The sequence below is a fragment of the Macrosteles quadrilineatus genome, unplaced genomic scaffold (genome assembly GCF_028750875.1).
Source record: "Macrosteles quadrilineatus isolate MER2022 unplaced genomic scaffold, UCM_ALF_1.0 Scaffold_9__3_contigs__length_116548681, whole genome shotgun sequence".
Taxonomy (NCBI): Eukaryota; Metazoa; Arthropoda; class Insecta; order Hemiptera; family Cicadellidae; genus Macrosteles; species Macrosteles quadrilineatus.
Window position 1 is genome coordinate 58,734,972 of NW_026542602.1, and position 25,183 is coordinate 58,760,154.

The window sequence follows — 25,183 nt, forward strand, 5'->3', positions numbered from 1 at the left end:
CAGAGCAAGAGCACTGGGTCGTTGTAGTACATGAAAGACGAGGGGGCGGTGTTGGACTTTGCCCTAGACACCACTGACTGCGGACTAGTGATGTACACCACTTAAGTCTGCCATTTTTCTTCTGTGCCTAAGATAAGGGTAGAAACTTTCAACTTATTAAGGGGATATGGCAGTGAAAATGCTACCATTTTAACATTATCACTAGGTCTCTCAAACTTATACCATGTGTTTCATATGCATAAGAATAGGTATAAACATAGTTAAAAGTAATTTGTTTCGTTAAGTACACCCTTAATACTTTTTTTTAGGTAATTAACTAATTTTGATATAACTTCAGTTCTAATTATTGGGTTTTAATAATTAAACCATCAGTTTGCATGGAATAATGCCCTCTAAATATTTAGGTAGAACTATAGGCCTAACTGTATCTTGATTCATTACTTTTTTATAGGTCATTTTGTAATTAAAAAAAAGAAATTGGTTTTCTGTGGAAACAAAAAATTCTTTTAGCGAATTTCCCATATAGGGAATAAGCTATTACCGTAGTACTCATGGTAAGACCTGGACGCGGGACCGATTTTTTTTTTCGTTTTGAGGTCCCTAGAGGCCAAAAACACCATCCGTTCAAATTCATATATATATATATATATATATATATATATATATATATATATATATATATATATATGTCCGTTAGCACGATAACTCGAGCAAAAATGATCCGATTTTGATGAAATTTGGTATAAACGTGTAAACCTACGTTTATTCGAACGAGTTCGCGATCCAGCATGATCGCACCATGGGAACGGGGGTTTACGGGGGGTTTTATGGGGTAAAAATAGGTTTTTCCCATTTTTGACCCAAAAAACATAAAATTTAGCAATTTCTTTCCAAACCATTGTGTAGAGCTTAAAAAAACAAATAATTTAGTATATTGAAGCGTTATTATGCGCCTAATGGTTACGGAGAAAATTCCAAAAAATTGTAAATTTAAAATTCCCATGTTATTCTTATGGAGAATGAGTAAACTGTTGTAGTTTGCTTGTTTATAAACATATTTTGATCAAATTTGGAAAATGTTTTTATTTCTTACTAACTATTAACATTTTACAAAAAAAACAGTTTTACCCTCCCTGATGCAGCAAACCTAAGTACTTGTTAAACTAATTCTATTTAAATCGGGAATAAATGCTATATTTTTAAGTAGACATTTCAGTGTAAATCCAATCAGTCAAATGGAAATTCGCTTAGTCTGCAGGTTTGCTGCGGCGGGGGTATTTTCACTTTAGATTAGACATACATTTACAATTCTACCTAATTATTTAGATAATAAATTTTAAACACTTGGTAAAAACATAGAATAAACCGTTTTGAAGATACATCAAATTTAGTAGTTAAAAATGTTAACAAAAACTGATTAGCGGGAATCGCACGCTTAAAGTTACACTTGGCAGTGTAACCATGGGGATACTTATTGTTGATTTATGGATCTTTTTTTTGTTAATGTAAGCATTTTATTATTATTTATGACAGAAAAATCTTGGCAGTATCATAATGGGAATAATAATAATCTTTATATGAGAATGTTTCAGTCAAATTAGTTTCTTGCGAATGATTGAACTAAAAAGTCCTTTGATCATGATAAATGCATATTTTCTGTTGATATTTATTTGGCAATATAAAAGATCAAATGTAAACATTTGTTTCATTTCCTCAACATACTGCTTGATGATAAAATATTAAATATTTACAAAGTAATACAAACATTGATGTACCTTAAAAGTAATTTTTTGCCTGATATTTGTTACACCATTATTTTAACGTAATTATTTCCTTTCTATTTGTTTGGGTTCAAAATACAAATCAGACTTCTGGTGACTGTGAGCTTACAACACAGGTTTAAAGAAAATTGTACAATTCAAAAATGTTATGTTTTGTTTTAAACACCAAAGGATCTTTCAGTATTTGCAACAGACATTTTGTATTCTACAAAAAGTTGTGTACATATGTATGCAGTAAAATGTTCTAAGTCATGTGTACATTAGAGTTACCAAAAGAATATTTTTAACATTTGTTGATAACACTGGTTTTCAACATATTTTAAAACATTTTGTTGCAAACTCGGGTTTGCAGAGTACAACACTTTTGGTTTACAGCAATGTTTTATTCAGCTATATGTGTGGTTATGAAGTTTACATATGGCAAGCTTCATAAACAAAGTTTAATGCAAACTAACCCTACATTCTGGCAAATGTTTGACTTTAACAGTTAATGAGAAAGAAAGTAGAACATGGGTAAATAAACAAGAAGGTTTTGTTTCATGTTTTAGATTGCTTTTACCAGTCAAAAATCTTTATTTGAAAGATTATTTTTGAAAAATCCCCAACCTTCAATTTCCTTTTTTAAACACTCTTGAAATAGAACTCTAAATATGAGAAATTATGTTGTTTTTACTAGGTGAAAATAATTGAAAGTAATTTTTACAATACTTAATTTCACACAAAAAACGTGTACTTGAATCTTTCAGAGAATATTAATGTTTGACTAACATCGAAGTATTTATGCATAGCCAGTTACTAACTACTATTCTGCTTGGATTTAGACAACTTGGACAACAATAAGTACAGCCATATGGTCTAGCAACATGGAACATGATCTACAGCTGATCAATAATTGAAACAGCTGATCACAGAATAGATACTCCCTTTGTTTATGGATTAGCCTCTTCTATCCCTACAAAGATCAGAAATATTTTTATGATATGACTTTTAAGAAATTATTCTATTTTAGCCCTGTGATGAACTATTAATTATATTTATACCACACTCTTTTGCCTGACCAAAGAAAAAAATCACTTTGTGTTCATTTAGCAGCTTCATATTTTACTGCAAATAATTACATCTTGATTTGATACTGAAATTAACCAGTTTTTCCTGTTTTATAACGAATAATATTTTTTTTTACCTGACAAACAATTTTTAGCAGACATGAGTCGAGCTTTTAAAGAAATGACATAGAGAATGGTGACCGCTGGAAGGGCTCTCAGTTCCAATAAAACTTTAACGTCCCTGTGAAGGATTTATTGTTGGTAGCCCTGGACTGAGGAGGCAATACTGCCAACCTAAACTGTTGAAACTTTAATGCCAACCACTCTTAACTGGGATGAAATCGCCAACGGCTACATTAAGTGATGTTTGGGTCCATTAGGTTGTGATAATATAATATTGTAACATAATCATACATGATTTGAACTCCTATTGCCTAAAGTACCATATTGGGTTGGCTATAAGTTGGCTTGGTTGACATAAATCAGTAATTGATATGAGGTAACTCTGTTGGGGGGGGGGGGTCAGTTTTTAATTCTACAATATACAATCTTCTACAATAGATGTACAATCTATTAAAAAGTCAACAATAACCCTTAAATGGTAATAGAATGTCTAGTTATACCAATAGACAAAAATACATCGTAGATTCAAACCCAAACCTATTATGGATTCATCATCTTTATAAGACTAGCTAAAGACGAATTTTAAGCTGTGTTAAGTTTGCTAGAGTAAATTTTGATGTTGATTGTTTATATCTATGTTTTGTTTACTATATATGTTTTTAACAACTTTTAAATTACAAGGTAAAAAGACCGTTGTCAACCATTGATTATCATGTGGTACCAAAGCGGAAAATGTAGCCTAAAAAATTTGCTAAAAATAAGAGAAGAACATAATCATTCAAAGAATACCGTAAGAGAGTGAATCTCTAACAAACGTTAAATACAGTAAACAAAACTTATAATAGGATAAGTCACCCTGCAGAATCCGAAGTCAATAGTGTAATTTCATGTAATACAAAAATATCAAATAGAATGGCAGATAATTTTATTAAAACAATTCTCATCACAGAAATTTCTCATCAAACAGTAATTGTGTTTTATTCCAAGAAAATTTATTGCAAAAACATTTTAATGAAAGATCAAATAATGTTGATGAACAACTACGGGGAAATTATAATTTCTCATTACCAAAAGCTGTGTTACTCCAACCAATGAATCAATACGTCATTCATTATTCTAAATTATTTAGATGGTTTTAATTAATGTCGAAAGTTGCACAAAGAACCTGTTTAATAAGTAGGACATTAACGTAGTAAATTATTACTAGTGGATTTTTTATTCCGTTTTCATAGTAGTTATGAAAACCAACTTTGATTTGTTGTTATTGGAAAAAACTAAAGTTTTAGCTACTGGATCACATACAAATACAAATTCGATAACTGTAAAGTTATTTAAATACCAATTGGGAACACTCTTCTACTATTGCATGTTTTGTGATTTTACCTATCACACTACCATTACTCCCACCACCTACCCAATATGAGTGTTTTTTTACAAACTGATGTAAGAAAGCATAAGTAAGAATGTTTGATACCATATTTTGTAAGGGCGTGCTATAAACTCTTGCCTTGTTAATTTTTAAGGAGGAAGCAATTACTAATCTGGTCCTTTTGATTATTCTTGTATCTCATACAATTAAACATGTTTTCGCATGTGCTAAAATATCCATCAAAAGGAACCATATTATAATTTAATTGCCTGCGGAAGTATATATGGAATTTCAACTCATAACTCAATAACTCATTTATTTAGCTAGATTAACATTACAAATGCATTAGCCAAGTCAAATTTACTAAAAATAACTATTTACTAACTTTTAAAATAATTAAATACATCATTACTGTAGGTGTTTATTAAAATGTTTAGCCATTCTAGTAAATATCCACTGATGAGCGGATGCCATTAAGAGGATACGCAAACAATGTTGCACAGGAATTAGCAATAAGCCAGTCTAGAAATGCCTAACATCCTACAAATACAGTACGAATATTACTGGAAGAAAATGTGGATTATTATTCTTTGAACAGAGTGTATATCATAATGCTGTTAATCATTATTGTTTCCAAAATTTACTTTTAAATGCTAACGGTATTTTAAGGGAATAAAAAAAGTGTTTTGGTGTATGGGTTAAAATTAACTTTAAAAAATTAACAAGCTTTATATTTTTATTATTATTGGACTCCATAGTTGGCAAAAATGACTCTTACAATATTCAAAAAATATTAAATTTTTTAACACCTTTTATGTAGCCTACAGTTAAATGATTTTGATTTTTCCTAAACGGGGGTTTTCTAAGTTTGTTTTGCAACTTTGTTCAAAATAAGAGCTACCTAACCCATGAGGTGAACAAACAATTAAATAATATAAATAATTACCCAATGCAGAGAGATTTGTATCAATTGCTCTCAAAGTATTTTGTAATACACTTTCACCGTACATTAGATTAAAACTACAAATTATTATAGTAAGGCAATACTATGACAAATTATATCATATTTTAAAATTGTTTACATAATTTTTTTTTATTTTTAGCTATCAATTGTCATTAAAAAGATTATTGTAATTTATATTTTGGTACTAACTAGCTAAATGTCAGCTTCAGAAAAACTTTTTTAATTCCAAATAAAAAACGTCATTACAATTTTCAAGACGACATTTTATAACATGTATGTGCACATTCCTGAAACAAACAAAAAAATCACACCATTTACTGATCCTGGTAAAACGGAAATCCTTTATATTTGAAAATATATTGAATATATTTTGTTTGTATCTTTAAAAACGTTCAAATAAAAAGCAAATACTGTATTAGAGAAAATTTTTATTTACCATAAAACAGTTACACGTTTGCAATATTGATATTGATAAGATTTCAATTAGTTAAAATAATCTGATATCAGATTTTTAAAATTTAATATTGATAAAAGCGTATTACTGTATGTTGTTATAAATAAGATTAATAATAATTAATTAGTGATGTTGGGACGTTAGTCAATACGATTCTCAACATAATAAACAGTAATATTTTATATGATTGATTTATAGTTTTTAATTAATTATTTAAATTAATTTCAATTATCAATTATCAATCATTGAGATGGGGACGCCACCTAGGTGCGTATTTTAACCCAAATATGAGTGAAGAATGAGTGTAGAATGGTGTGTGATGATCTGTGTAGCTTTGTTACTGTAAGATCAGCAGTTTCATTAGTCAGGATCATTTATTTAAAAGCCCAATGATCAGGAACAGCTGGGTCTAGTGTTGAACCATCAAAAAGCTACTGACTTATCTATCTATCTTCTATCTACCAAGCATGTTTCTTTTAAACCTTTTTTCTCAGCTCGTATGCATCGCAAGGAAAATCTACGCATACTTTTAGAAATATATTTACCTGTAGATGTGCAGAATCCCAATATAAATTAAAATAAGCTCGAAAATAAGCACAAAAAACGAATTTCAAATTTTAAAAAATTAACATGGGTCTTATGGGTTGCCATGTTGGTGACGAAATAACAAAAAAATATAAACAGAAAATCAAAACAAATGGAAGAAATTACAATCACATGTTTTATTTACAGCGGGGGGTGAAAATAGAGAAGTCTGTACATTGGATATTTTTGGTCGAGTTTCAACCACTGGACGACCACTAGTTTAATCAATTTATCTAATTAATATTTTATTTTATTGTCATTTAATTAATTGAATTTTAATATTTAATCAATGTATTTAATTCATATTTAATTAGTTTTAAAATATTATCCTTTAAAGATGTGACGTGTAAAAATAAGATATATGAATGATCAATTATTGAGAGGGGACGCCCCGAAGGAGATATGGTACTCGAAATTTAATAGTAATATCAACATAGCAAAGAGTATATTTTATAATTATTATAAAGTTATATGCCCATATGATTATCTTATCGTGATTTTCAAGCTTTGACTGGCTTTGTTATGTTATGTTATTTTATGTAACTTTGCTATGTGTTTTTTCATTTGAGGACGAGTTCCCGAAATTGTATTCCTGATCCTGAAACTTAACTCTATTTCCCGAAACTTTACTCCTGATCCCGAAATTTAACTCCTGGCCGCGGAGCTTCTTGAAAACCAATGAATCATGTAGACGAATGTCCATAATAATCCCTCATAAACATTTCCAGCCAAAAATGAACTTCAAACAAAGTATGTCTTATTAGTCAACAGCCGAAGATGTGTTGAAAGCCATGTTATAGAGAAGCAGTTTTTCGTGTTCGCAAAAGCTATAAAAGTATCGAGCTTCAGTAGGTTTATGGCCACTTACAAAGACCGTCCAATCTTGTCAACCCTGTTTTACTTCAAAGATGCAATGAGGCGGGTTTTACGTTCTTACATATTTACCCGAACTGCATTGGCACATAAACACTTGGAATAAAAATGTTTAGACAATTTAGATTGCAAGTTGGTGCGAGCAGTTCAGATCATGAATTAATTTGCAGTTTTACGAATTAATTTCTTCATTATCCAGTAATTTTTGCTATTGAAGAAACTATTTTACAAGTCGATAAGAAATGTATAGGTAACTTGTAAAATTGCGATATTCAATTTTTGAAACGAAAGTGAATAAGTATCGTACTTATTTTTATGTTTTATAACTTTTTATGTGTTTTAAATTTGAGTGGTTAAAACATTAATTTTTTCCACTACCCACAAACATCTGTTAAAAATACTTTGCCCTGTTCAGCAAGCCTTGAGATTATGATATCTTTGTTCAAGTAGAAACGACAATTTGCTGTAGAGTGAAATGAATACAACTTAGAATTTAAAAAAATAGTGTATCAATGAGTATGGGTATTGTAACTCAATTTAACTTTTGAACAATAATTTTACAAGTTACACTAGTAAAAGTAAGAGACACAATATTTTTTATAACGTAGAAGAATTAGATCAACATTTTTTTTATACACAACATTGATCGGCATTGCAGTAGTTAATTATTTAAATGACCTCAGGCAAATATTAAAATCAGAGTGATTTTATTTATTAAATTAGTTTTACCTATGATTATTATTCGTTACACTGACTGGGATCCTCTGTTTGTCAGTAATATTACCGTACAATAATTAGTTTGATAAATTATATAGAAATTCAAAGGAAAATATTAAGTTTTGAACAAAACATTGTGTTTTTTAGATAACTAGTTTTTGGTCAATTTGTCTTTTAAGTGTAAACCCGCGCATATTTAAGGTACTTTGTATCATTTTATATACATTTATTTTACGCAAATAAACATTGAAAAATGTATATCGACAAAATCCCTAAGCTCTCAGAATTATTTCATAACTTTAAAACTTATCAATTTGTTTTTAACCCTTAAGAATTTGGATGTGAAAGTAAACATTTTATCAATATGTACCAGATGTAGCAAATTCGTTATTCAAACTGTTTCAGATTTCACTTAACACTAAACAATGTAAAAATTGCTGCGCAAGTGTCCCAGTAGAAATGTATTTTGGAATATTGTTACAACAATGAGCCTTGAATGTGAGACATTTACGCAGAATGGCTCAGACAAACATTATACTCTGGTTCTGCTTCATTGCATCTTGATTCAAAGGGAAATTACACTACAAGAGATCGGAGAATTCTCTACTCAACAGACTACAGAATGGTCTAACACTACTACAGTTAGATGTGTCAGTTTATTGTTTTTCTTTGTAATACTTATAATTGCAAGTCGTATGTTCTATTTGGCAAGTTTCCCTTTAATACCTTGTTTAAATTAGCGTGATATTATTTCGTTCTAATATCATGTGAATAGGAGTAAAACAGCTTTACCTGAACAAATAAATGTAGGTAAATCTTCTGTTTGATGTCTAACTGTAAAAATACTAATTTCCTAGATTTAGCAATTAATTGGAAATATAATGTATGTACTATAGAAGAAAATTAAGTGTCATAAGTCATAAGTTTTTTTCCAAAATTACAATATATGTATAGGAAAAGTCACGTTTACTTAAACAATAATAAACAATAAACATTCCTTGATTAAGGTAATATGTGTTTAATTTAAATTTAAAAAAAGCTATCAATTTATTTATTAATTTATTTATGTATTTATATAGTTATCAAGATATTTTATATTCAAGTATCTAGTCTTATGGACATTCTCTAAAAAGTACACGATCCTAAACCAAAATTATAAATATCTTAGGTGAACTAAAACACAGCTTCAAATATTAGTTCCAACTTTTTTTATACATTTTGAAATTTATCAGTTTGTTATGAGACCTTATTATTAAAAATGTTCTTACAAAAAATGCACTTCATATGTCAAGCCATTGAGTTATTTTAAACACCACCACAACTCCAATAACACAACGTTAAATATTCTTAAAAGCGCCAATAGTATTAAAAAGCATTAAAATTGCCTGTATGGAAATTGCAGAAAAATATAACACAATTTACATGCTTGTAAAGCTGACGTTCAAACAACCAACGTCATACATTGATGATTTGTAAAGCTCAAAATATATTAGAAGCACTTCGCCGCTTTATTGGCACTTACTGCAAAGGGCAATCGGGTTATCCTGTTAGCTTAAGGGCCTATTACGAGTGTTTTATTAGTTTACAGATTTACTGAATAGTAAAGAAACCTACAAAGCTAAGGGAGGTTGTTAACAAAAGACATTAGAATATACAGGGTGTTGAAAATGTCTGGAACCAACATTATATCTGTTGAGTGGTTAAAGAAAAACAACTGATATTTTGTGTACGGATAAACTATGGTTTTACCTATCTTTTGGTGCCTTATGAAAATTTGTACCACTTATAGGGAACGTCCTGTGGAGGATGCAGTAAAGGGTTTTAATGGAAGCCTATGTTAAATGATACATCATTTTAAAGGCCATTTTTTTCTGAGTAAGGAACCACAAGTTTCATCTCAAAAGGACCACCCTAGCAAAAATGGCGACTGTTTGAAATTTAAAAATCACTTATAGGGAACGGAATTTTTAAATTTCAAACAGTCGCCATTTTTGCTAGGGTGGTCCTTTTGAGATGAAACTTGTGGCTCCTTACTCAGAAAAAAATGGCCTTTAAAATTATGAATCATTTACCATAGGCTTCCATTAAAACTTTTTACTGCATCCTCCACAGGACGTTCCCTATAAGTGTTTTTTTTTTTTATTTGAAACAGACGCCATTTTTGCTAGGGTGGTCCTTTTGAGATGAAACTTGTGGCTCCTTACTCAGAAAAAAATTTCCTTCAAAACGATGTATCATTTACCATAGGCTTCCATTAAAACTTTTTACTGCATCCTTCACAGGACGTTCCCTATAAGTGGTAAAAATTTTCATAAGGCACCAAAAGATAGGTAAAACCATAGTATATCCGTACACAAAATATCAGTTGTTTTTCTTTAACCACTCACCAGATATAATGTTGGTTCCAGACATTTTCAGCACCCTGTATAAGTTTTATTCAGTAAGGTTTTGTGTTTATAGGTATTATTATTTAGTTGATTATTTGCTGTAAGAAAGAAGTAGTTTTATCTGGAACCTTACATGTTTACCTTATTTATTATGTTGCTTGTAAAAAATACACTATTCAAGAGCACTGTAGATCTTCGAAAGTATATAATAAATATTTCGGTGTCGATTTCGTTTAATGAATAAAAACGTCTTCCAACACTATTCCATGCATTTAGATTCATACTGAAAAAAATAGAAAGCGCTAATTAAAAGATTCTTTTACTTGTTTAATTAATTAGTTTAATCCAAATATGTTATCATGCTCTTCATAAATATAAATATTTTACCTATGACCGTTTGTTTCTTAAACTAGCCGTTTCAGTTCAGTTCTCAGAATTAGAAAGTTTCTCATAACAGCATTGTTTACTTGCATAACACCAAAGTTTTACTCATAACAACACGGGTAACGTAAACCAATGAGGTTCAAGGATTGAGAGAGAATAAGTAAAATTGTAATGATTCGATCTACAACTAATCAGCTGTTCAGGCCAATTTAATTGTTGAGTGTTGCAATTAATTAGAGTTTCGTTGCATCACTGTCAGTGGCAATGAGAGGTTTTAAACGAATACATAACAGTTATGAGTAGTGAATTTTAGAAATTAAAACACTGTCGTAGGTAAAGTAGTGTATGCAATTCGCGTAAACAAAATTACCTACCATATACCAAGTTTTATTTATTGGCGTACCTACCAATAAAATTGGCTGTTGTTATATTGATGTTAATGAAATGAACAAGTGTTTATCTTCAACGAAATTTTCAATTGAAATATATTTTTCACAAATCTTATTTGACACTCAAGTTTTAAATAAACATCATAATCTGTGAAGGGTTGAATTTATTACTCATAACTCAGGGGATTTACATCCCACGATAATGCACTTTCAGCTCTGTGTGACAATCATACCCAAACTGAGATTTTTAGAATTTATACTTTGTTTCTTGTATATATTTTGGAGGAATTTCCATATTAGAGACGAGCTAGGCCAACTACTACCGTAGTCTTCTTCGCAAGACTTGAGTTCTTCGACAAAACAATTGTGGTTCTTTATATTCCACAAAGTAAAAATTGGGACATTCGTAAAATTGTGCTTCATTTTTACCGTATAATCAATCTTTCTTATTTTGATTTAATTTTAAGACAAAAAAATAAAAAGCCAACAATGCATCGAATGTGACGGAAACTATGTTGAGGAATGTATAAAATAGTCCAAGCTTTAAGAATATTTTATTTTTTGTAATAAAATTATACACACTATGTAGAAAAGTGTGGTGTACTTTAATTTACAGACATCATCGGAATATCCTTAATCTTTTGTTGTATGAAGGGTTATTGTCAGCATTTACCATAATGATTAGTAAAAAACAACAATCACTCTTACACCCAGGATATTAGCTTTGACTATTAATACAACAACTTGTTTATCCAACTTTTGTATCCAATAGTCAATGATACTAGTATATTGTTACTCGTCGCCTAAATTATTCAAATATTAAACGTGCTTACAGGCTCGAAATAGAATGATTTCCAGCATTCAGAACAGTTAGTTCATGTAGTATGATTGTGATAGCCTCCGGATTACCGATATGTATTACAATCGTGTAAATAATGTATCCAGCAACTTTATATTCACGGTTACGAATCGGAGCCACTTTCAGGCTAAATCGTCATCTAAAGACGATACAATTTGATTTTTCGTACACATCCACACACTACTTACGATTTCTTCAAGCTAAAGATAATGAGCCCCAAGGTACTATAGACACATACATATGTCATTAGTGTCAATTTCTCGAGTATAAAATTCTTTTTCCCCAACCTATTTGAATAAAATCAAATACGATTGGAAACTCAGCACTACCCCATAGAGGAAATACAGTATCTTGAATACAAAGCTGTTGGATTTGATCAGACAAACCTGTATCTGTCTTGTATTGTGTCAAATGGTGACAAGAGCCGTCTTGAATATTCAAACAGTTCGCTTGATTGTGTTTGTGATTCATGTATTGTCAAGAACTGCCATTGGGTGAACTGCGGTTGCCATTCCAAACATTCACTCTATTCTCCGCCGCTCAAGTCGAAGTAATTTGAATTGAATCCTTGGCTTTCTGAAGGACATCTATCTAGATCGCTAACAATCGTAATGGACTTCGGGAGAACTATGTTGTTTCTAGATTATGTACGTTTATTATGTAGTTTTGTGATCATTTACGTGAGGGTAACTACAAACAAATGTTAAAAATAGTGAACGATTTTGATCGGTCACTCTAACTACCATTAATACCAATCGCGTAGAGAGGGGCTTAAAATAAAATGTTCACCACACTACGATGTTTTTAGCCGTTTTACAAACGTTTATTGGAGGCCGAAAGCTACGTGTTGCTGCCCATTCCAGCTGTCATCGTCATTTGGTGACCGAGCAGGTTTTTACATCCATTACTTTCTTAAAACATTAATCCTTATTAAATGCACAATCAGTATCCATAGCATTGCAATAGAGCTTAGAATTTATCTAGACTTAAAATAGAATAAGTAAGTCGGCCCCTGGTCCAGGTCTTACCATGAGACCTACGGTAATATTACCTATATGGAAATTCGCTAAAATGAGCATACGAACCAGTCAAACGCACTCCAACCCACTCAAAATCACTCATTACCCAGATCGAATCGCTTATTTTCCATGTATATATAGATAGATAGATAGATATGAGGATAAATATAGGTATTTATGAATTTATTAAAAAGCTTATACTAACAATGATCGTGTGATTAGTAATTGGTTCATTATGATAATGATATCAACAGCTTTGTTATAATTTATCAACGCTTGTTCAATTAAAATCGGTCCACTACACTAATCCGGTGTTTTCAAACGTGATCATTTAATTAGAAACATCGGATCACAGACTACAGGTAATCTTTTAATGAACAAATGTTAAACTGTTACTGAATTTTTTTATTTAAAAAATAAATTATCGAGTTAGGGTTTTATTCTTTTTTTGAGAGTTTTAAAATCAGTAGTGTGGTCAAATCAAAAATAATGTTTCCTTTTTTTTAACGAACTACCATAACACAATTTGTTTTGCAGATAAGTATATTTAATTACATTTAACAGTTAAGGAAAAAGTTGGTATAGTTGTTTATGTAAATTTAACTATTGCTGGACTTAATTTATTTTTTATAGCATTACCATGATATAAGACACAATTTTGGATATTCAGCATTAAACACAATTTATTTTTAAGTGGTTTCTTTTTATTTCGGATCTGAAAACTAAACTACAACTAGCATTATAAATCCAATAAGAAACGTAGACAAATGATCTGACTGAGAATTTTAACTAGCTTTACAGATAAATCATTGTTTATGGTAACGACAAACAAATGATTAATAGTTGAATGATTTTCTTAAGCATAAATGCCAAGTTCTGATGGCCCAAGGTGTAAGCCTGGCGTTAGATAGACAAGAGGCTATAGACTACAATATATTACAAGCACAACAGATGGCTGAACTGTAAGTCATGGTGATAACAAGTTTGTCGCGATCATTCATCAAGACACTTAACCATCAATAATGATAAACCGAGAATAATGTATCATATTTATGATAAAACTGTTGACAAATCCTTAAGAAATGCAAACACTTTTAAACGATATTTTACCCAGAATTAATTTGTATGTTTAACTACAGTAAACCCCCATTAATCTGGTTTAATTGAAGTTAGGACTTTCATACATGATTAACTCCTAAATTAGCTATACAATTTTGTTTACTGGATGTATATGTAAGTAATGTCCGTATTAACGGGGGAACAATTAGGGTTAGTTTAGAATACATTACAGTAACGCTTTTAAGGATCAAACATAAATCTGTAATCATCATGGTAATCCTTTACAAATAGATTAATTAAAACACGGAGTTACAGTTTAATAACATAGAGCTTACGTATACTGTACGTTCAATTGGTATTTCATATCATAATCTGCATGTTTCAATGAGAATTCACACACAAAATACCAGGGTAGGGTGTGTTATTAGACAAAAGTAGATTTCGTAAATGATTTATATACATTGTAAGAGCAAATAGTATGAATATGATCAAATATAAATTTAAATCTTTTGTAAAAGATCTCTAATATCCGGTTTTAATGTCTATGTTAATATTGATTTACCTCTTTTGCAAACACTGATCATCAGGATCAAAAGCAAAAAGGTAAATAAATTACTCTTTTAATTTTGTTTTTGTTTAAAGATAATCTATATATATTTAATATTAACCCCAAATCATTAAAACTCGTTGTTGCAAATTCGTTACTTTACTACTATTTGAACAATATTATATTACTCATCCCATACTACATTCCTTAGAGGAGTGTTTCACCGAATGTAATATTTTAGTAAAATAGTTCTCGAGGTAAGAATATCTCCACTTTATGTGTAAATTTCCATTACCAAGAGGAATGTATTCTTCCGAACCAAGCAACATAAAGCTTTTTGATGTTACTTTAGGGGAGTATTAAAATTCGTGTTGCCTGTGTTATGATGATGTGCAGAAGAGGACTGTACCGCGTTTGGAAGGGTGGGAAAAGGGGTGGGTTTGGGAGGGGAAGCTGCCTCCAAACCTCGTTGCATTATCCCAGCAATAACTTATAGAGGTATGAACCATACACTCCCCTATATTGTGCTGAGCATTAGCTAATGTCTTTCACTTTGTTTAACAAACTGGTGAGGATTTGTCATCTAGGCGAATCGTATTCACTAAACAAAAGTACTTGTTGTAAAATTATTATAATATCACTTTTAGAAATTAATGATAACAAGATTAGTGTGCAATGGGAAAGAGTGATTTGTGAAGGGTTGTTCCTGACTATAATCAGCTATTTTTGTTTACCAAAACCATTGCTAAAAGCCCAAAATCAAGGTCAATTGGGCCCAGTTTCGAACCATCAAAAAGCAACTTACTTTTCTCAAGAACGAAAAAGTGATCTTCTGATAGATTTTTAAGTTGTTCCCGTAGATTGGGCAACATTTAATCATACCTGTAATAAAATAAAATAATCCATTTAATCAAATATCACTAAGTACCACAGCAAAGTACCACTGCACTAAGTAGGGCAGCTTAAACTAAATCTCCTGGGATGACATTATTTTGAGTAAGCCGTTTTCCAAGAAGTTAGCATGCTTATTTCATGAGACTTAGTAAACTACTTAGGTTCTTTATATGTTAATTGAATATACGCATAAAGTTTTCCTCTTTAGGATCATTTTTCTTGTTCCGTACTTGACCTAGTTGTCTCTGTTTTCCTCCTCTTAATAGAATTAAGTTGGATATTTCACATGAAGACTTCTTATTCTTGCTCTAACATTTTGAAATTACACAACTTACTATACAAGGGTGAGAAGGACTGGTAAATTTTTATTATTTTGGTTGAAGTATATTTTGCTAGCACTACAGTGTTTCTAACCTCACCAAGGATACCCATTTTAGAGGGCTACTCCAACCTTTCAAATTCCAATCCCCATTGAGTGACCCCGCATTGTAAGGGGTTTTCAGATAAACATTTTATTAAAACTTTGGCATCAGACTAAACCGTATTTACAGAAAATATCAAACCAAAAACTACCGCAATTTTCTATTTATCAACCAATACCTACTCAACTTTCGATAGTAATAATCATATTAATCATATACCAAAACCCTACCCTAGCAAAAGCCTACAGTAATATTAAATACCAATGACATCACATATGTTATCATTTACAAACCAAATTCAATCCTAAAAATATCTCCAATGTTGAATAATTTTGGAACAATCGATAAAGATCAATTTATAATATATAAAGATCGTGTAGTCATATATAAAGTTTTTCCAACCCAAGAGAGTGGAAACCCATTTTAAGTTAACGATAGTCAAGTTTTCCTCGTTAATGTTGTTGTTTCAACATCGGACAGAACAACAAACTGTGGAGGTGTGAGAAGTAATTGTCTCTGTTCCGTTAATGTTGTTGTTCCAACACCGGACAGAACAACAAACTGTGGAGGTGTGAGAAGTAATTGTCTCTGTTCCGTTAATGAGCGGCGAGCTGCCCGTTGTTTGACTGAAAACCTTCGTTAAGTTTCCGCTAAAAGTAACATTGTTCAAATGTTTATTTTTCAATGTATCGTTTTCCTCTTTCGTGTTTGATCTACGCCAGTGGCGTTTTATAAACCTTTTACAAGGGAACTACTATGTTTTTCCGGTCAACATGGCGGTCACGCAGCAGCGGTTTACGTGTGGTGTGTGTTCTAATAGTGTATCTGAAGAGGACTACGCTCTTGAGTGTGAAGGATTTTGCTCTTCGTGGTTCCACCATAAATGTGTCAAGATAAGTAAGAAGGATTACGACCAGATTAGCCGACTCGGGGAGAAAATTCGATGGTTCTGTGGTCCCTGTGATGCCCGTATGCAAACCGTCATTTCAAGTGATTGTGACTTAAAGAATTTATTAGTAACAGGCTTCAATGAACTTAAAGAGGCTGTGAATTCTGTGTGTAAGGTTCAAGAAAACACCAAAAAGAAGCTAAGTAATATCGTTACACATCATGTCAAACTTAGTACAAATATTAACCTTATTGCCAAACAATGTGGTTTAAAAGCGGAAGCAACGTCACGAGCAGACGATGCAGACGACACTTCGCCTTCAAACGTCATGGAGAAGAAAAACGAAAATAATCTCCCACTCCCAGTCAGTGATGACAACTGCACGGCCTCATTTTCTGACAACGACCCCCAGTCGTCTGCTACCATCGCCAACGACGTTAGTATGGCAGTGATGGAACCATATAGCCCTGCCCCATCATCTGATCTGACGATGACGACCAACTTCAGTTTAGCGCATGTTGGCGTTGGCACTCCTGTCTGTTCGAGAGTGGAAGTGGAAGACACTTGTAAAAACAAAAATACTGCAAACTGCGATGTATTTAGCGCTGGTGAGGTTAGGAAACCTGAGATGAATGGTGATATAACGTATGCGAGTGCACTTAAAAATCCTCAGAAGCCCAAATTGGGTCGTGATATCCCTGGTGTGATTGGTACCAACGTCAAGACAACTCTAAAATCAGTTGGAAAACAGGAGTGGCTATTTATCTCTAGACTCCAACCATCTACAACGACTATGGATGTTTCCAACTTCCTCACAAGTGAAGGTATCCAAAATGTTGAATGTACAGAACTGAAGAGTAAGTACAATTCTTACAAATCCTTTAAAGTAGGTGTGTGTAAAAACGATTTTGACAGGGTTCTAACCTCAGAGTTTTGGCCAACAAACATATTTGTAAGGAAATTTTTACCAGCCAGACCTAGCAGACACCATAGGCCTAGGCCTGCACAAATTGAGTCCCGGATTTTTTTAGGGAAACAGAAGCATCCACTAGCCTCAGTGGGGTAGTCATACCAAATGATCCAAGCTCCCTAATTATTGGTCACTTGAATGTCCAATGTTTGAGAACCAAATTTGACAGTGTTGAAATCTTTGCTGATGACGAAAACTTGGATATTCTCTGTGTGTCTGAGCATTGGCTGGTACATGATGAGGTTATGTACTACCATAGTATTAGTAACATGACAATGGCCACAAGTTTCTGTAGGATTACTGCAAAAAACGGTGGTGTTGCACTTTATATAAATAAAGAACTGACTTTCACTACGATTAATTTGGAAAATTTCTGTGAAGAAAAAGTCTGTGAAGTAGCTGCCATCCGAGTTGCGGACTTCGACCTTGTGGTCGCATCTGTTTATAGGTCTCCTATCAATGCTCTATTTGATAGCTTTTGCGAGATCTTTGAGAAATGTATTATTTATTTGTCTTCTTTGTCTTGTAATCTTGTTGTGTGTGGTGATTTTAATGTTGACATATTGTCCAGCTCCAGTGAGGAGAAAACTTTCAAGCTTCTGACAAGACAGTGTGGCTTATTTATTACCAACGAAATCCCAACCAGAGGGAACTCATGCCTCGACATCATCCTTACATCGCTTCCGCAGGAGAGGTACAGTTCGAAAGTTCTTGTCCCACACATCTCCGATCATGATGCCGTGGTATTAAATGTCAACACTTCATCGGTGAGTACACCCACTGTTTTCCCCTGGCATGCAAATTATGTTTTCTCGCATAGACGAAATCTCTCAAAACCTGAGGCTCTGCTTAGCTTTAAGGGTCGTCTCAGGGCAGTAAGATGGGATTGCATTTTTGACTTACAAAACCCTGATGCATGGTTCGATGTGTTTTTTGATACCTTACAGGATCTCTTTGACGAATGCTTCCCTGCCTCAACCAAAAAAGGTAGACCTACAGGTAAACTCAAGGATACAAATTCATCTAAGACAAGACACAAAGTGAGAGACTGGTACTCACCTAACCTAACCGACTTGAAAAACCTGATGATGGCCCTTCGAGACAGAGGGGATGTTCATAATTACCTGGCCCTGAAAAGATTTTATAATAAAAAAGTTGAGGAAGCCAAACGGTTGGCCAATGTCCGTTTCATTGAAAGCTCGCAAAACCGATGCAAAGCAGCCTGGAGTGTGGTAAATAGTGTGAAACCCCAAAAGCCTAAAATGTCCTGCATGGCGAGTCCAGATGATTTCAACACCTTCTTTGTCTCGTCTGTTGAAGAAATTATCTACAACATCCCAGATAGCCCCCAAGACCCGTTGGCTTATGTCGGAAGGCGTGTGGAAGAGCTCCACTGTTCCCTTGACAGATGGAATCCCATCTCAGAAAAGCAGATACGGACTCTAATCTCTGGACTCAAAAGTTCCAGAGCATGTGACTGTTTTGGCTGGTCATCCCAATTACTGAAGGATGTAGCTGATGACATCTCTGCCCCCCTGACTACAGTTATCAACAGGTGCTTGTTGACAGGTGTTTTTCCGGACAAGCTAAAGAGAGCCAAGACCATTCCAATATACAAAAAAGGTGATCATGCCAGTATCTCGAGTTACAGACCTATCTCGATACTACCTGTGATTAGTAAGGTGATAGAGACGGTGATGAAGAATCAGTTGTATACATACTTTGAAACACACCAGCTGTTTTCAGACTCACAGCACGGTTTCCGCGCAGGGAGATCTACTTCGTCTGCGATTGCCAGGATTGCAAGAGAGGTTGGCGAGGCCTTTGAAGCTGGGGAGTCGGTAATGCTAACACTCTGTGACCTCAGCAGAGCCTTTGACTGTGTATCCCATGATATCCTGCTCAAAAAACTCAGCAGATATGGCGTTGGTAGTGTGGTTCTCTCCACCTTCAAGAACTACCTAGCCAACAGAACCCAGAGGGTAATACTCGAAGGCGCAAGCTCTCTAGAACTGGAGGTGAACCAGGGGGTTCCCCAAGGATCTGTGCTGGGCCCTCTTCTATTCCTGGTCCTCATCAACGACATCGACGAGACCAGCAGCTCTATACTATTTGCGGATGATACCACGCTTCTCACTAAAGGGCCAAACCTACACCACACTAGGGATTTAGCCATAATCCAGGTCCAAGAAGCAAAAGCATGGTTCCAGATGAATAAGCTGCAACTGAATGGAGACAAAACCCAGAGACTCCTTTGTACCCTCTCAAGAGACTCCTCGGACGACATGGCTGTAGTAAAACTTCTCGGTTTCCAGCTGGACAGCCGACTCGACTGGAATGACCATGCTGCCCATGTTGCCACACGGCTTGCGAGAGTCAACTGTCTCCTCAGGCGCCTCCGGAAATGTGTCACGGAGCAGTACCTGCTCATGGTATACCATGCCCTGTTTCATTCGCACATTGCGTATGGACTACACCTTTGGGGTCATGCGTCGGAAGTGGAGGAAGTCTTAAAGCTTCAAAAAGCGGCAGTCCGTATAATCTCAAGGAGCCCTTTTAGAGAACACTGCAAACCGATATTCAAGAGACTTGGAATTCTAACCGTCTGCAGCCACTACATCTACGCCTGCCTGGTTGAAATCAAATGCAGTGTTCCTCTTCTCAACACCAGAAGCCACATCCACGCCCATAATACCAGAGCTAGGCAGGATCTTGATGTTCCCCGTGCGAGATTGAGCAGGACGCTCAATTCCTTCCCTACGTCAGCCATCAAGTTCTTCAACAGACTCCCTTCCAGCATTCGATGTCTGGACGACCGGAAGTTCAAGAGTGCTGTGAAAGACTTGATGATCAATAGACCATACTACAAAGTAGAGGAATTCTTTAAGGACAATTTGGAGCGGGACAATTAATTTTTTGTACCGCCTACTGCCTGCCCGCCATGTTAAATAAGTTTTATTTTATATGTGCGTGTAGTCTTTGTTTTTGTGTCTTTTTTTTCGTATTAAACAACGACGCAGTCTATTCCCTCATCAGAGGGTCAACGACGAAGGCTAATGAATAATGAATAATGAATACTAACATCTAATGTATACTAAAATATATGTTGCTGATAACATCGTCCTTTTGTTCCTTGTTTTTGTTGTTGAGCATCATTAATTGATGGTCCAATAACAAATGGCATCTGGTCCAGAAACGATCTCACTTGGAATCGAACCAGCGACCTTCAGATTTGAAGGCGAGCACCATAACCATTATATATAACCACTTGGCTACGTGGTAGGTTTTTGTTTATTTTACTGTACTGTGCTTATTATTGTAGTATTTTCCAGAATGCTGTTTCAACATTACAAGCAGGAACAATATACTAGTTCTACCTAAAAAAATATTCTTTATGTTTGCCTAATGAAATACCAATTCTAAGATACAAAGCAATTTAATCGTTGGACTATTTGACTATGTAAAACCATTGACTATATATCATCAATTATTGTAGTCAATGGTGAAACCTATTGTCTTAGTAGTGTAGGTTTTTTTATAAATGCACTATAGCTTACCTCCAAATACAAATGGAACTATACATACCACTCCCAAATTGAGTTTCTGGCCAGTTTCAAAATTTAACATAAACAATCACATTAACAACATTGTTTTAATTGCATGTCGTTGAATTCCGAATATCTAACGACATGCTTCCTTGTGTTATTGTTTTATGAAAAAAACGACGAGTTATAAATGAACCAAATATGAACTCTATCGCCTGAAGAGAGCTTCTTCTGAGAGTCGAGGATTGTAACACAGATGAAGGAGAAGGACTAAAAGAATCGACTTTATGAAAGGTATTTTAACCACTGTATTATTATAAGAAGAAGAATAATGAGGAGAAGAAGAAAAAGAAGAAGATGAAAATGAATAAGAAGAACATATATGGAGGAGGAGAAGAAGGAAGAAGGAGAAGAAGACGGAGAAAAATGCTTGATTCTTCCGATTTTTTGTACATGTATAATATGATCCACTTTATATAGAAGAAAATTATTTTACAGTAAGATCATAGATAAAACATACTCCTCGTTTTACCTATGGTAAGACACTCCGTAAGAGACTCAGGAAACAATAATTTGTTACAGCTGGTCCATATAAGTGATATGTCTACTTCAATACCCAAAAGTCAATGGTTAGTGAAAGGTAAAAGTTTAAAAGAGTGTGTAAATATCCATTTACGTACACGCAGTATTTATTCAGGTTTACTGTATTTTTCCACTTGGAAAGCGTTCAGAGTGGGATGAGAAATTGTCATTAGGGATGTAATAAAGCGAAACCAGGTGGTTGTTTACACAGCTGTCGAGCGAAACGCTACATTACATCACCGACAGCTGATTGTTAAACAGGGTTGCCAATCTTGCTAGATTAAACACGGAATGTTTCAATTGTACAACAGCTTTGGTTATGCATGTATGTATATGTATTACTAACAATTTTGAAATTAATAATTTATTAAGTAAACATACTAGGAAGTGACAAGTTTATTATAATTTGTTTCTTTCTTTAACTGATTCTAACTAACTAAATCATCGTAATACATTTATTTTTGTTTACTATTATTCTGTGGTATTTATCAAAATCTTTGGAGAAAACTGTCCAAATCCTTGTCTAATTATTACAGTCTAACTTGACCTGTTGAAAGATATAAAGACAATTTTAACAATAAATATTGTTTTATTTGGTTTGTTTTATTTCATATTTTATCGTCACTCTTAAAAGGAAATCTACAGTTGACGTATTCCTCAATTATGAGCTTAAAACTACTCAACTAGTGGATTTAAGATTTCACATACAGTGACAATTTTTGTAAAACCATAAGGTAGCAATCTAGAGGTTCTGTTTGGCTAGGCTATGTGATTTAACTGCCTTAAAAAATACACCTGATTTTTGTTATAAAGCAAAGAATTCTTGGTAAAAAATAAGAGAGAACTCTTAGCAATATTTAAAGCATGGCCCATACAGAGACCATATTTTGATAACAATGGGGTGCCTACCGGTCTAGTCTCTCTTAGAATCTCATTATTTATTCAATTAAATCTGTTTACCTACCATCTTTTGGAGGTTATTTTAAACCACTGTCAAATAACTTATCCATCTACAATCTATTTAAATTTTTAATACAAAACTATTCAGCTTCAATAAGGGATGTGAACTTAACTATAGCTTAGTTAACTTATGAATTCTATCAATAGGTAATACAAACAAAGAACTGCAATTTAAGCAGAATCATCATACGTGGTCCCAGGGATGGTACGCAAAGCTGTAGTGTTGATACAGGGGGTGGAAGGGTACATTGTGGGGTGGGATGGAGGGGGGGACTGTGCATTACCCTGGCAATAAATCCTGGAGGTATGAACCGTAAATTCCTTCCTGCATGCCCCAAGCTCTGTACTCACTAATGTCATCCAGCATAATGAGTCTTGCTAGGGTACAAATATTTAGAATAAAACTATATGTCGTTTTAGTTAGTTTCACAGGTTTTGATTTTAGAATGGAAATAGTTATTTGCGTAACTATTGGGCAATGTGACAATTGCCTGCAAGCGGGAGAATAGTTTAAAATTGTGTTTGAGTGCAGCAAAGATACTAAACGCACAAATTAGACAATAGATTATTCACACAGTGACAAGTGACATAATGTTATAATCGGGCACCTTATATAATTTACGAGGAATGTTTTATTTTACAAATTATAAACATTTAATCGCTGAAATAATAACAGCAATAAAATTTAAAAGTGTACAATAAAACAAAAATTGGGTTCCACCACGTGTTATTTACTCTAATAGAATTTATTTACTTCTAGTGTCTACAATAGCCCAGTAACTTAAGTTAAAAATCAAGGCCAACAAAGACATGAAAGATGTAAAGCTGATTTTTTGCATGGTGATAGTGTATGATAGGAAGGGTGTTTTCTGAAAGTTCCCCAGATTTCCCCCCCTTGCTTCCCCTTAAACCCCCCCCTCCCCCAAAACACCAGGTTGAATGTATAGTGTTTTACTAAATCACCTATATCTTTTGATGTAAACGAGCTATCAGCATAATTGTTTTTTCTTTGAACTTCCCGTTAAATTTACTTTAATAAAATAACCTTACATGTAGCATTATCTCTATTGGGTAGGTTTATATCTGTGATATAACAAAATATTTTATTTTTTTAACATAAAATTGTAGATTAGGTCAAACCCTGGTTTTTGCAGTAGGTCGTACGACAATGTGTTTGAAACAAAACTTTTTACCTATTTTATGAGCTTTCCAAAAATGTATACCAATATATATTTTAATTTAAGTTGTTACCGAATGAAGCTATTTAAATCCATGCTTCACTTAGTGCATCATTCCAAATTGTTCAGTAAATATTACTAAATGATTACTTTTTGTTTATTTATTGTTTACACACCCTGTGTGAATGTTTAACAAGCAAAATAAGAACACTTAATTACAAAATTAGTAAGAAAATAAGTACTCACAAGGATTAAAAATGAAGTAATCGGTAGTTATAAGAAAAGGCAAATATATGCTCAACAGGTTTATTTAATTAGCCTACAGTTAAAAAAAACACTTAAGTAAGACATAAACAATACAGTACATATCAACTTTCTTTTCCCTCATCATCGTCAGTTCCTTCGTCAATGAAGGGTGGGAGTGAATTTATACAATCATTTATACAACCAATTTAGTTGTACAAAGTTAAAAAAACCAATTTAGTATTTTTTCACCTCTTAAAATTTGTAGATCACTTAGCTTATTACCAATAACTTTTAAATGGAGGGAAAATCTATCAAAGTGGATGTGATATTCTGAAAGAGAATACAAATTACTAAAAATAACTACTATGCAAGACTATGCATTTTTTGAAAATACTTAATAAAGGCAGCCAAAAGCTGGCTACAAATAGAAACTTAAAAAAATAAACTTTCACCACAAATATTTGATAAAATCACATTTTCATAATAATTTGCAAATCTAAATGAATTAGGCTTTCCAATGACCCAATAATTAACAAAATCAGTCTAGTAGAAGTCTAGATTTAGTTGTACAAAGTTTAACGAAAATATCCCTTACTCAGTATTTTATCATTACTATAAATTCAGAGGTTGCTTAGCCTTTTAGCAAATAACTTTTAAATTGTGAGGAAATCCACCAGAGTGGAAGGTGATATTCTGAAAGAGAATAAAATTTCCTACAAATTGGTACCATACACTTTTTGGAAATACTCAAAATAAGTAGCCAAAAGTCGCACCCAAATAAAACGTGTAAAAAACACAGTTTTCAATGTATTTCTTATGGAAAACATTTTTTTATATTTTTCACCATAAATCATAACAAAAACAAACTTTCATAATTATTTTCAAATTTAAATGACACACATTTGAGCTTTCCAACGACACAATACTGTAATTAATAAAAT